Source organism: Solea solea, chromosome 4, assembly GCF_958295425.1.
Source record: "Solea solea chromosome 4, fSolSol10.1, whole genome shotgun sequence".
Classification (NCBI taxonomy): Eukaryota; Metazoa; Chordata; class Actinopteri; order Pleuronectiformes; family Soleidae; genus Solea; species Solea solea.
In genome coordinates, this window is record NC_081137.1 from 12,805,653 (window position 1) to 12,817,996 (window position 12,344).

General features: G+C 42.4%; 1 protein-coding gene across 5 annotated transcripts in view; it reads left to right on the plus strand.

Moving 5' to 3' along the window:
• The first annotated feature begins 3,585 nt into the window (after positions 1 to 3,585).
• gabra3 (gamma-aminobutyric acid type A receptor subunit alpha3) overlaps positions 3,586 to 12,344 on the plus strand; it is a 115,339-nt gene continuing 106,580 nt past the window's right edge. For all 5 annotated transcript variants that reach the window (XM_058628150.1, XM_058628149.1, XM_058628152.1 and 2 more), the window contains exon 1: positions 3,586 to 3,956. The gene's annotated coding sequence lies outside the window, so the exon portion shown is untranslated. The remainder of the gene's footprint in view (positions 3,957 to 12,344) is intronic.

The window sequence follows — 12,344 nt, forward strand, 5'->3', positions numbered from 1 at the left end:
ATAATATAATGTAATATAATATACAGTGGCCCTGAAGGCAACACAATACAGCAGTTCAAGAAAAAAGCATTACCCAAAACACTAGCATTACTGAAAACAAAACATTTCACAGATTATTTAGTCCAATTCAATCCAACTTTATTTATAAAGCACTTTAGAAACAACAGCTGAAACAAAGCGCTGTACATCAGAGATAAATAAAATATAAAAACACTGTAGGTAAGTATAAAAACACAAATAAACAAGGCAATCAGACTTCGTCCAATTCACGCAACAAGCCAAGACTCTTTAAGGATTTCAAAACAAATAAAATAATTTTAAAATGAACTCTGAAGTGCACCAGCAGCCAGTGGAATGAGGCTAAAATAGGTGTTATGTGTTCCCTCTTACGTGCTCCAGTTAAAAGACGCACAGCAGCATTTTGGACAAGCTGGAGACTTGAGAGGGAAGTCTGACTGACTCCAAAATAAAGTGCATAATCCAGGTGAGACGTAATAAAGGCATGTCTTACTGTCTCAAAGTGCTGTTTGTCCATTTTAAAACACTGGATTTGTGACTGTAGGCTTAGGTCAACAGGAAGAGTCTCACAGGAGCCAAATAAAGTGAAAAAAGCAGGGGCCCTAAGATTGAGCCCTGTGGGACCCCTGCAGGTCCTGCATGTGATTGGACAGAACTGAAGACTGTCCTGTTTAAACTTCTTAGCAGCATTGGATGCTAGTCTAATTGCTATAACAAAACTGTACAGAGCATTAAAAAGAGATTATAATTGTGCAGGTCATGTTGAAATTATTGGGTACTTATTTTATTTAAGAGGTAAAATTGTTGGAATTAAAGGCGTATACAAATGTGTTGAGCATTCATTTATTAATGCTATGACACAAGACAAGACTAAAATCAGACCATATTTGGATCCTCATGTTTTCTGGAATGACGAAGTATTTTCTGTAATCGTGTTGACCTTCATAGCCACCGCAATTATAATTTAAATACCAACGACGGCAGACTTTGCTCATGTATTACTCATGAACAGTAAGTGTTTGGTTTGTTTGCCGCTCTCTGCCGTGGTGAGCCGCCAACACTGCCAACACAGAATGTTCTACAAATACTGCATTTAACATTTAGCAGTGATGGACTTTTCTGACGCTTGTTAATGCCGTACGCATTTCAACATGTTCAAATTTAGACCCACTTCAAATGTTAAGTGTAAGCTCTCAGCAAGCCCGAGCCTGGTAATGAAGACAAACTATTCAACCGAATACATGTGCAACAAGTGTGCCGTCTAGACGTGAGACATAAACATTTCATGCTGCTATTATTCTGACCAAAATAACTGCTCTTCACAAACTGATTGTGATCCATCCATGCATCCATTTTCTACCACAGGGGGTCAATTTAGAGTGTCCAATTTACTGATTGTGATAACTGTGAAGATATACTTTAAAGGCTCAGATTGCGAAAGAAAGAATTAATGATATGTCATGGTGAGACTGCAGCTTGCAACAAACTGAGGACTCTTCTTTGTTTCCCAAGCATGTCAGGAACCTATGGTGGCCTTGGAATACCAGAAAGGTTGCTATCATCAAACAGCATGCCAAGTTTGAGAACAAAGGTCTTAAAATGTCTTTGTTTATTTGGCATCACACATAGGATATGTATTTTAGTGAACATTTTTTTAAACTGAGGGTCACACGGTGGGTGTAGTGGTTAGCATTCTTGCCTTTTTTGCAAGAAAACCTGCTCAGACCAAGGGTCTTTCTGCATGGAGTTTGCATGTTCTCCGGTTTTCTCCCACAGTCCAAAAACATTGCTACTACACTGCACTAAAGGGTAGAGAATGATATGGAGGGCTACCATATTAACATTTTATACAATTTACCATTTAAATTATGAATATTATGCATTCAAATGCATACACATTCATTCTAGTGCTTACTGATAAACAGTATCAGTGATATTTTACACAGAGATCATATGGATACATGCAAATGAGGTGAAGTGAAGTGAGACCGCGGGCACCACGTTGGTGATCATCCCCCGCAATCCTTACGTGTAGGATAAAGTGATAGAAGATGGAATTTAAACTGAAAAACAAGAACCTTATAGCAGAACTATGCAGGATTTTTACCCTAATTAAACAGCTTCAGAGTCTCAGGTATCGCAAGAGACACACATTTCATTATGGCAGGTACTGAAGGCAGCAGTAGTTTTAGAGCAGGCGGAAAAGCAGCAGCGGAAAACCGTTGTTGGAGAAGGTGAGGAAAAGGAGGCGACTACACACAAGTAAACATCTGTTTTGTTTTGTTTTTTTCAAATGGTGAGAATTGAAAAACACAGAGGGGAAGGGCATCAGTGGTGAGTTTTTACACACACAGTGAGAATAAAGAAGTCATCGATGGATGAATGGACGGATGTTTATGGTGGTGTCGTAAAAATATGTACTCCGAAACTATAGGGAATAGAGAATAGGGCAAAAAAGCGACTTGACCTGCAAAGTTCCGCTTTAGACAAGATCACAAAATCACTTTTTTTATGTGGCCCCTTAACTTAGTAGGTTCAGTTGACTCTTACAGATGACCTCTTAAAACCCATATTTACAGACATATTATTATGTGATGCCCTTATTTTATGTTTTTATTTTAGATTTTAGTGTTTTTATCGTTAACTTCATTCTTATCATTTGCACTTGTTTGATTTTGAGTGACGTCTTCTGGCTCTGTTGGTCTTCTGCTTATGTTAATTTTGACATTTGGTGTTCTGATTTTGTCATTTTTTGCCATTGTGCCGTCTTGTTTCTGTCCCGAGGACCCGGTTTTGTGTGTGTGTGTGTGTGTGTCTGTTTTTGCATTGTCTGTCAAAACACTTCTGCAAACTTGTGTTTTTAAAAATACAGATAGGAAAACAAAGCAGCTCAGCAACAGCTTTGATGTTGCACATCAGTTAAACGTAAGCAGAAATCACCCTGACAGGCCATTTATATCTCCCTTCTCTCATTCTTACAAATGTGATGCATTTCATCTTGTACATTTAATAGCCGAGAACTAAATCAGGTCAGTGGCTGCTTGTACAAACACTCACATAAACACACCTGGGAGATGGCACACTTGCATGCACAGTCTTGTACTGTTTGATTCCGCATGAGCAGGGGTTAGAGGTGACTTGCACAGGGGCACCTTGAACAGATAAAGGCAACACGTGCCCTTTATTCTCTTTGGATTCCCTCCCTCTTTAGGTCTCCGATTGAAGACCACGCCACTCCAAGGTCACAGTCTGGAGGAAAGATCTGACCCATCCCATCCCACACCCCCCCCACCTCCCCCCTGCTCTTGCTGCAGTGACTCACTCACATTATTCTTTGATTTCTGTATCACTGTCAGGAGCAGCTCACAGGCTGTGGCATCTCTGTCAGTCGTGGACGAGGAGACTGGACCTTGGGCACCTGCGTCAGTGCTGAAGCAGGAGTGCTGGGGGGGAGAGAGAGAGAGAGAGGGAGCGCTGCTGTGCCATAACGCACAACAAGGAGGGGGAGGAGGAGGGAGGGAGGGTTAGAGGAGGTTGAAGAGTCACCCTCAGTTGTCGAGCGCATCACTGACAAGCTGGTAGGTTAACAGAGAGAGAGAGAGAGAGAGAGTCCTCCTGCAACCGTGCGTGTGACAGATCAGCGCCTCTCAAGCAGCCCTTTGGGTTAAGGGTTCGTTTGCCCCTCCTGATCAGCGCCAATCAGAGAGAGAGAGAGAGAGAGAGGGAGGGTGTGAGAGGGTGAGGGAGAGAGAGAGAGATTCAAACCCAGTGGACAATAAGAGCTGAGGGAAAAATCAGTCGGACCAATCGTCAGAACTCAAAAGAAACCCAGTCGGAGAGAAAGAGAAGGAGCGAGAACACACACACTCACGCGCACGTACACGCACAGTCCACTGCTGCTGCTGTCACTGCTGCTGCTGCTGCTGCTGCCACTGGTGGTGAGATGATTATTCTTATTAAACGCTTTTCATTACCTGTGTGTGTGTGTGTGTGTGTGTGTGCGCGCGCCATGTAACGTGACTGTGTTATGTGCTGTGTAGAACATGCTGCCTGTGTGTGTGTGTGTGTGTGTGTGTGTGTTGTGCTCACACGCAACAACTGCTGTTTGTGGAGCTACCGCAGTAAAATAGATGGTTTAACAGGTCTCTCTATGTGTGTGTGTTTGTGTGTCAGAGTGGACGCTGTGTGCGTCGTTTATGCAATGTTTGTGCACCTTCTGTGACAAACATGTCCTCAGCGTTAGGAAGTGTGGTGTTTTGCGCAACTCATTGTTTTTGTTTTGTTTTTTTGCTCTCTTGTTTTCTTTATGTTTCATGTTTGCGGATTGCGCCTGACATGGCGGTGATAGAAAAAGAAGAAGCTTTTTGGTTTTGGTTACTTGGCTTGACTCGACTTCTTGTGGACAGTCATCTCATACACGCGCGCACACGCGCGCACACACATGTTCAACAGAATGCGACACGGCGGCTCCGGCGGTTTTTAAATTGCTACTTTTCCCCACCGTGAATGGACGATCAATTAGAGAATTGCGCGCGTGACGCACGCGTCCTCCGCAGCCACGGCGCGTCCGTGCCGTGACCCTCTGCGCCGGACACGCTGCTTCATCTGCAACCAGTGACAACACTGTTGATAAGGTGATGGCTAACTTAACCTTGGAAATACATCCCCCCCTGCTCCTCCTCCTCCTCATCCTCATCTTTCCTCTCCTCCACACAGGTCTGGCAGCTGCCTGCCCCCCTCCACAAACACCACTGCCTATAAAACTGATGCCTCTGTCATGTTTATCCTCACCATCATCTTCACCCACCGTGAGTGGGGAACTAAAGCTGGAACAGTTTTAAACCCACATCGCAATTTTAAGCAATGCAACTGGCAAATACAAGTGAATTCTGTTTTTCATTTCCCACTTAAAGGTAACTCAGACTAGGGCTGGGCTACAAGTCCATATTGTCCTAGATTTTCAGTATGGCATATCATGATAAGGATGTTGCATTGACAAGCACTACCTTTATTTTATTGAATGCATTTGTGAAATACATTAAATATTATATATTGAATAAAAAGGTAATTTAAGACTTATTACATGAAATTAAGGGTAGTCAATGTATATTGAGTATGTAATACAGATCATAAACGGCAGATATTTTATTTTAGAGTGTATTTTCAGTGCATTGTTTTATATGTCTTACAAAGTGACTTCTCAAAGTTATATCGCAATTAATCTATCAGAAAAACAGTAATCTGATATTTTTTCAAAATTAGATGCAATGATGAATGGCCACTATAGTCAACTTTGTCAACATATATATATATATATATATATATATATATATATATACACACACATCTAAATATGAACTGAAACCAAGTTCTGTGATTTGAAAAATAAAATAAGTCCAAATTATCAGTGTTCAATCACATGATTGTTTAAATTGTTGTTCTTAATTACCACAGAAAGAGTCTTTTACGTTTATATCAGGGGCAGGTGCTGCTCTACAAAGGCGGCCATTTTGGACAACCATGTTTTTACAGTAGCCCACAGTGGACATACTAAGCATCTTCTTCTTTTTTTTTGTCTCGTGGCTTCGTCCTGTCTAGGGTTTGTCATAGCGGATGATCCGCATATTTGATTTGGCAGAGATTTTTATGCCAGACCCATTAATGTGGGTTAGGGACTGGCACAAGGAGTACACTGGATGTGGCCCCCTGTGGCTGGGGTCAATTCAGAGTGTCCAATTAACAATAGGGATTGGATACTTTCCTAAGGGGTATTCCGGCCCTTGACCTAACGGGGGACTTGAACCAAGTTCTTTGCACTTGGACAAGGGCTGCCCCATCCAATTTCATAATAAAGAAAATCCAAATTATGCCCACTGGAGCTTTAAGTTTGAATATGTTCTGGTTTCTTGGCTCCTCGTACTTAATATCTTTGGTTTGTGGACAAAATAAAACATTTGTGTTGATGATTGATATTTTTTCACAATTTTCTGGCATGTTTTGGATAAAACAACTAGGGCTGCTGAGCAATTAATCATTTAAAATGCAAATCTCAGCATGAAACCACACAATTAGTAAATCACAAAGGTTGCAATATTATTTTTGACTGTCCATCCATCCATTTTCTACCACTTCATCCTCTACGGGGGGGGGGGGGGGGGGGGGGGGGACAGGGGGGGGAGTTCACCAGTCCAGGGCCACACACAGAGACAAACAACCATTCACTCTCACGCCTACGGTCAATTTAGAGTGTCCAATTTGACCTCATTCCCATATTGCATGTTTTTGGTACTGTGGGAGGAAGCCAGAGAACATGGAGCCACAAGTGCACACACAGGGGAGAACATGCAAACTCCATGCAGAAACGCCCTTGTTCCAACCGGGGCTCAAACCCTGGTCTTCTTGCTGCAAAGGCAAGAGTGCTAACCACTACACCAACCGTGTGGCCTCTTTTTTGGCTCTATGATCAATGCAAATAAAAAAAGAAATGTTGGAAGCAATTAAAACTTTAATATAGAGTGATTACAGTTTTAAGTGTGCCATGCTAATGCTTTCCCCACTGTTTTTGATCTATTTTTAAATTTTTTAAGTACTGAATCAAATCACAATTAGGTACTTTCCCCAAACTGTGCCGCTCTAGAAATAACTAATTGATACATTGATTAACAAAAATGTATTCAAACATTATCTACCACTTGTCCTTTGAGGGACACTGGGTGGTTACATTCTGGACAGGTCACGCATTTAGTGGAGTTCCAGGCTCTGCTGCTCAGCTGGACAGAAAACCCTCACAAGGCTTATGAGCCGCCTGCAAACCCCGCCCTGAGAACCCATCTCACCGCACATATTCATTCACTTGATGAGTTTGTTTTCATGATTCAAGTCTAGTCGCGTGTTGTTGCTGCACATTTAATAGGGAGGCATAAGGCAGCCTCATTAAAAGCACACTACTCTCTCCGTCTCTCGCTCTCATCTCGCATCCTTTCCTTTCACAAGAGGCTATACGTCAACCTGTACAGTGCAGACTGTCAGTGGCCACATACAGCGAAGCTGGAGCGGCGGTTCTATAACAACAGAGGCAACCTGCTTGAATAATTGAAACCTCAGGGTAACATCAAACCCTCACGCAGCTCTCCATATGGAGCCGAGTCAAGAAAGAATACATGATCACGCCACACTCTCAGAATGGCTGTTGTGTTGTTCTTTTTGTTGTTGCTCTTCTGGGCGAAGAAGAGGAAGAAACCGGATTACACACGTAACGGCAACAGCCGTAGAGAGAGAGGTTGGCTCTGGCTGACCACCTACTCTACATGCTTTTTAAAATGCAGCCGTGTGCACAGATACTGTAGTAGTACTGTAGCCCACAGAACTCCGCCACTCAAACAGTTCAGGTGTATATATAGCCAACGAGCAAACCGACAAATATGTTCATTATCCGCACAAGACAAAATCCCATTCCTCAACAACAGGTGGTGGTAGTCAAAAGGCAAAAAGGGTAAACCCGTAAACTGAATCAGTGGCAGCACTTATTAATATTAACGGCAGCTTTTGTTTATCTTGTCACTCAGTCATCACGCAGACGCTCACTCTCGACGGCCATGTCATAATTTAATTAAATTCGAGATTGTGTTTGCCACGTGTACACACATAGTTATAGTAAACGTGTCCGTGATTTATTTATTTATTTATGTTTCCGTGCAGGTGCAGTGGTAATAAACAGAATAAATAACAAGGAAACAAAGAAAGCGGTTAAGTAACGTTATTATACAGTATAATAAAATACACTTGTACACACACTGCAGCATTTATGGGAGTATATTGCTCATGTTATAGTTATATTGCACTTGTTCAGATATATTGCACCCCACAAGTCTTTATTATCGTCCAAATGACCAAAGTAAATCTGGAAAGTATGGAAGTGTTGTTCATTTAAATGAGCCCCTTGTGCACTAAGACATTTGCTTGTTTCTTCTTTATTGCGTCTGAACCAGACGTCTGGAGATGTTGGGGGGCAACCAAGAATTGTCTAACATTCTCTTTCAAACAGGTAGACGATGTCCACCAACGGCTAATTACAGTTATCGCTCTTAATCTGCACCTAAGCTATCGGCAGCACAGTTGATCCTGTTGATAAACGCTGAGGTCTATGGACGGTCATCGACTGCATGGACGGCTTAATGTCAGGGTGGTGTGGCTGTTCCTGTAAGGTGCAAAAATATGATTTGTGGTCCACATTGTGCAGCCCTACACATGATGTATAGCAACAAACAAAATCTTTTGCTTCTGCATATTTCAAAAGCACTAAGGTAGGAAGATAGAGCGCGTGTGTGGCTTTCACTTGTCGTTTCATCTCTTATGCCATTCAGCCAGCCAATGTCAGAGGTCGTGCACTGGGTTTAATTCCTGGATATCACTCAGGTCAAGGTCAAAAACTGTCATTCAGTGTGCCGGAGTTTGCCGTACTTGAGTCGTGTATATGTGTTTTTGACTGCACTTCTCCTTTGATGTGAAGCACAGTCGTGTGTGTGTGTAGCTCAAAGCTCGTCATCTCTCAGTCTGTGCACCACACACACACACACATTGTACTTCTCCCCAGACTCACAAGCGTGTAACCACAAAATAAATGACAGTTTTCTGCTAGTTTCTTCATCTGCTCAGACATACGGAGATGAGATGCCTCTCTTCTGGCTGCACGGTGGAAGGGAAGCAGACTCACATTTATCAGGGATGCGTCAGGGAGAGCAGCTTTAGCTGAAGGAGAAGGTGTTATCTTATCTCAGAGTTACAGAAAAATATGCCGCGCCTCTGCGACTGGGTGAACCCGATACATCTGAAGTGGCATGATTAGAGGATCTGTTTGTAATTGCTAATCTTTGGAGCATGCATGTGTAAGTCAAATGGAAGGCATGGGCAGAGACAGAGGCAGATTGTTGCAGGGATTAGCATTGGCTGTATTGTTCCTCCAGGCACAGTAAGGCGTGATGCGGTAAAATGCAAAGTATCTCAAATTATTAAAAAATAAATGAGAGTAATGTCTCGCAGCATTATAGGAGGGCACTCTGTGTTTGTGTTAATGTTTGCTGCATGTTTTGGAAATGCTAAATTATGGGTTTACCCTCAACTACAAATTTATTTCAGGAGTTTGTAAACAGCCAGCACAGGCACGACATCCATCTGTACTTGTGAGGACACTCAGATCTACTGAATTCCTTAAACCAACAGTCCTGAGTTTTACACAAATACCTTAACTCATGAGGTGATGCTAAATAAAGTTAAAAATATGTTCACTGAGATTACTGAACGCTTGATTCGTAAAAATTATATTAAAAAAAACCACTCGCAGATTTTTTTCCCACCTAAACTTAACTCTATAAACGCATTTACGAGTTATGAGTAGCGTCCAAATTGTCCTTATGTTGCACTCACACATCCACACACAGTGTAGGCTTTAACTGTAACACTACTCAATTAGAGCATTGTGGGTCCACTGTCAATATTAGAATTAAAGTAAGATTTATTTGCAGTACTTATCTACACTTGGGGACCAATGGTTGCTCAACCCTAGACCCAGGATTTGAACCAGCGACCCTCAAGTTCCAAGCCCAACTCCCTTCCACTTGGCCATGGGCTGTCAAATTGATTGTGTTATAATTACTGTATATTTAAAATGGTAAAGAACATAGGACAATCAAAAATGAAACAGTCTAAGCAATTTGCTAATTGTGTTAAATTACAATTTTTATTTGAAAATTAATTGTTCACTCCCTACCATCCAATCTTAATTTAATATTCCAGCACAGGCGTTCGAGAAATGAAAACGTCCACACACAAAAGGACAGAGTGCAACCGAACAACACGGTGGACACCACAACGTGTCCTCACAAAACGCACAGATGTGTCCTCAGCGCCACAAAAAGACACACATGCGGTGCTCTACACAGAAAGAGAAGCTTGTTGTTGAGCTGTCAGTGTGCGCTGACAGTCTCACAGCTCAAGTGGCAATGGGGACGAAAGCATGAAGCTACTGGCTGATGGTGATAAGGATAGCAGCTGACAGGAGGTAAGAATCACGAGCGCTCTTCAAGTGCGCCGGAGCCTCAGAAATGATCGCGTCTGTCACGAGCTCGGAGGCTTGGAGAGGAAACGCGGGGCAAAGATGACGAGAGGCGGAGCAAAGCGGGACAATTAAGAGGCTGGACGCCGTAAAGGAGCGTCTGACCAGTGCTTATCTGTGGTTAGTGACCAGGAGTACTTATATTCTCCTCCTGATTGGATGCAAGTGCATTGCAGAGTTAATATAGACAGCGAGACGTGCTTACCCACGTACTGCACTCACCCAGCACGAGCAAATATCATTTTCAAAGATTGCTATTGAATATTTTAAAGATTTTCACTCCTGCATTACTTAGACTCCCCCAACGTACTCACTGCTTGCAAGAACTTTACTCACCTCCGTCATTATCTCATTATTTCCTCATTTATGTGCAGGAGTGGAGTAAGATTAATCACTGAACCTCCATTCACATGGGAATAATGTTAGCTCTAAACGCCTGCAGATTTATGATGGTTTCCTGTGTTTGTCACTCGTCCTCCTCCGTCCAAATGTTCAGCCATAGCTGCAATCTCCTACACAAAGCGATGATTTGTAATAAGTTAGCCTGGCAGAGACGGAGGAGCCCTATAACGACAGTGTTCCTGTGTGATGGAGCATCCCAGTCACTCAGTAGAACGAATCTGCTTTCCAAAAAACCGCACGGAACATTTTCTACAAATGCGTCACGAGCGCGGCAAATCATCGACTCTTGTTTTGGGTGATGAACTTGCTGGAGCCGGTTGTGCAGTCGCCCCCTCTTCAAATCCGTCCTCCGCTGAGATTAGGGTTGTCGTTCACAATGAGGTTGCATTTAGCCGTCGCCAGAGAAGTTTTAATTTGTGAGCATTTTTTTGCAGTTCAGCCACCCTGCCTCCAAATGGATTCACAAGTGATCCGGGCTCTGTATAAAACCGCCACTCAGAATCCATTGTCACCACAGATGTTCAGCTTTTGTTTCTCACTCCGTTTGTGCTACGTGGGATGGACAAGAGGGGGAAATCGTTATTGCGATATCACATTCTGCAAACTAAAAAAAAAAAAAGAAATGGAAAAATGGAAATTTATATTACGCTTGAGTATTTGTAGAGTAGATGTTGGAATAAATAAGTAAAGGTAGCAGAGAATGTAATGGTTCTGTGAAATCCTTTGGATAGCTTATACTTCATCCATCTCCAAACTAGAAAATTGTCCCGTCTGTTAGTTTACGGTGACCTTTAAAGCTCTGGTTCAGGAGTAAGAGTTACTAACACAGAGTCACCACTGATGCCCCACTATATTTTGCAATGCATGCCCCACTGCACTGAGGACCAGAGACATGGTGGCTGCTGCTTGGACACAAGGAAAAAAAGTATTTTTAGCCACTGAACAAAAGGCTCACTTCATACAATCTACACCCTCATAAGCCTGGGATATCTTAAGAATATGCTAATGACTTCATCTCAACAGGAAACAAAAATTAGCAGACGGCTCACTATCCCAAAGCAAAGTAGGGTTAAAATGGCCATTTTTAGCTCACAGGAAAACAGGAGTTGCTGGTCGACTCCTGCCTTGTTCGGTGGGGTATTGTCACTAAGGGAAATCTGAACCAAGGATTTAGAACCAGCAGTGGATCAACAACTCCTTACTTGAAATTGATGATTTTCTCTATTGACTTTGGTGCAGGGAGTGAACGGTTCACAGAGTAACACAGGGATTATTTTCCAGTCAGAAAAGGCTGTCAAATAGCAAGACATCATACAGGGTTTTAATTCTATCAGGCCAGCTTTTTGTTAAATAAGTTTTTCCCTCGTGTCCCTGTTGGTTACCATATATTCACCAGCAGCAGACCTCCATGTCTCAGGCTGGTCTTTCAGCATGTACAGCGAAGTCATTGCTCACCGTGTGTCAGTATGTCCTACAGCCACATGTCAAAAACCTCAACGAGGTTGTCTGAGCCTTCAGGTCGACAAGTTAAACATGAACACTTAACACTTCACATCAGGACCTGCTGTTTGTTTTCAGGTCCTGAGAAACCCCTCAAAACACAATCCAAGACCAATGACAAAACATTAATGTTATATGTAAAAAAAAAAATAATTAAATAGTCGTGTGGAAAAGGAATTTAAGCATTGAATAAACGTTTGATCGAAAATGGCAGACAACTCAGAGGTGGAGTTATTTTAGATTTTGTACGTGATCCAGATAAGTTGAGAATTGCTGCCTGAAGGATTTGGCAAAAGACAGTGAGGACAACTGC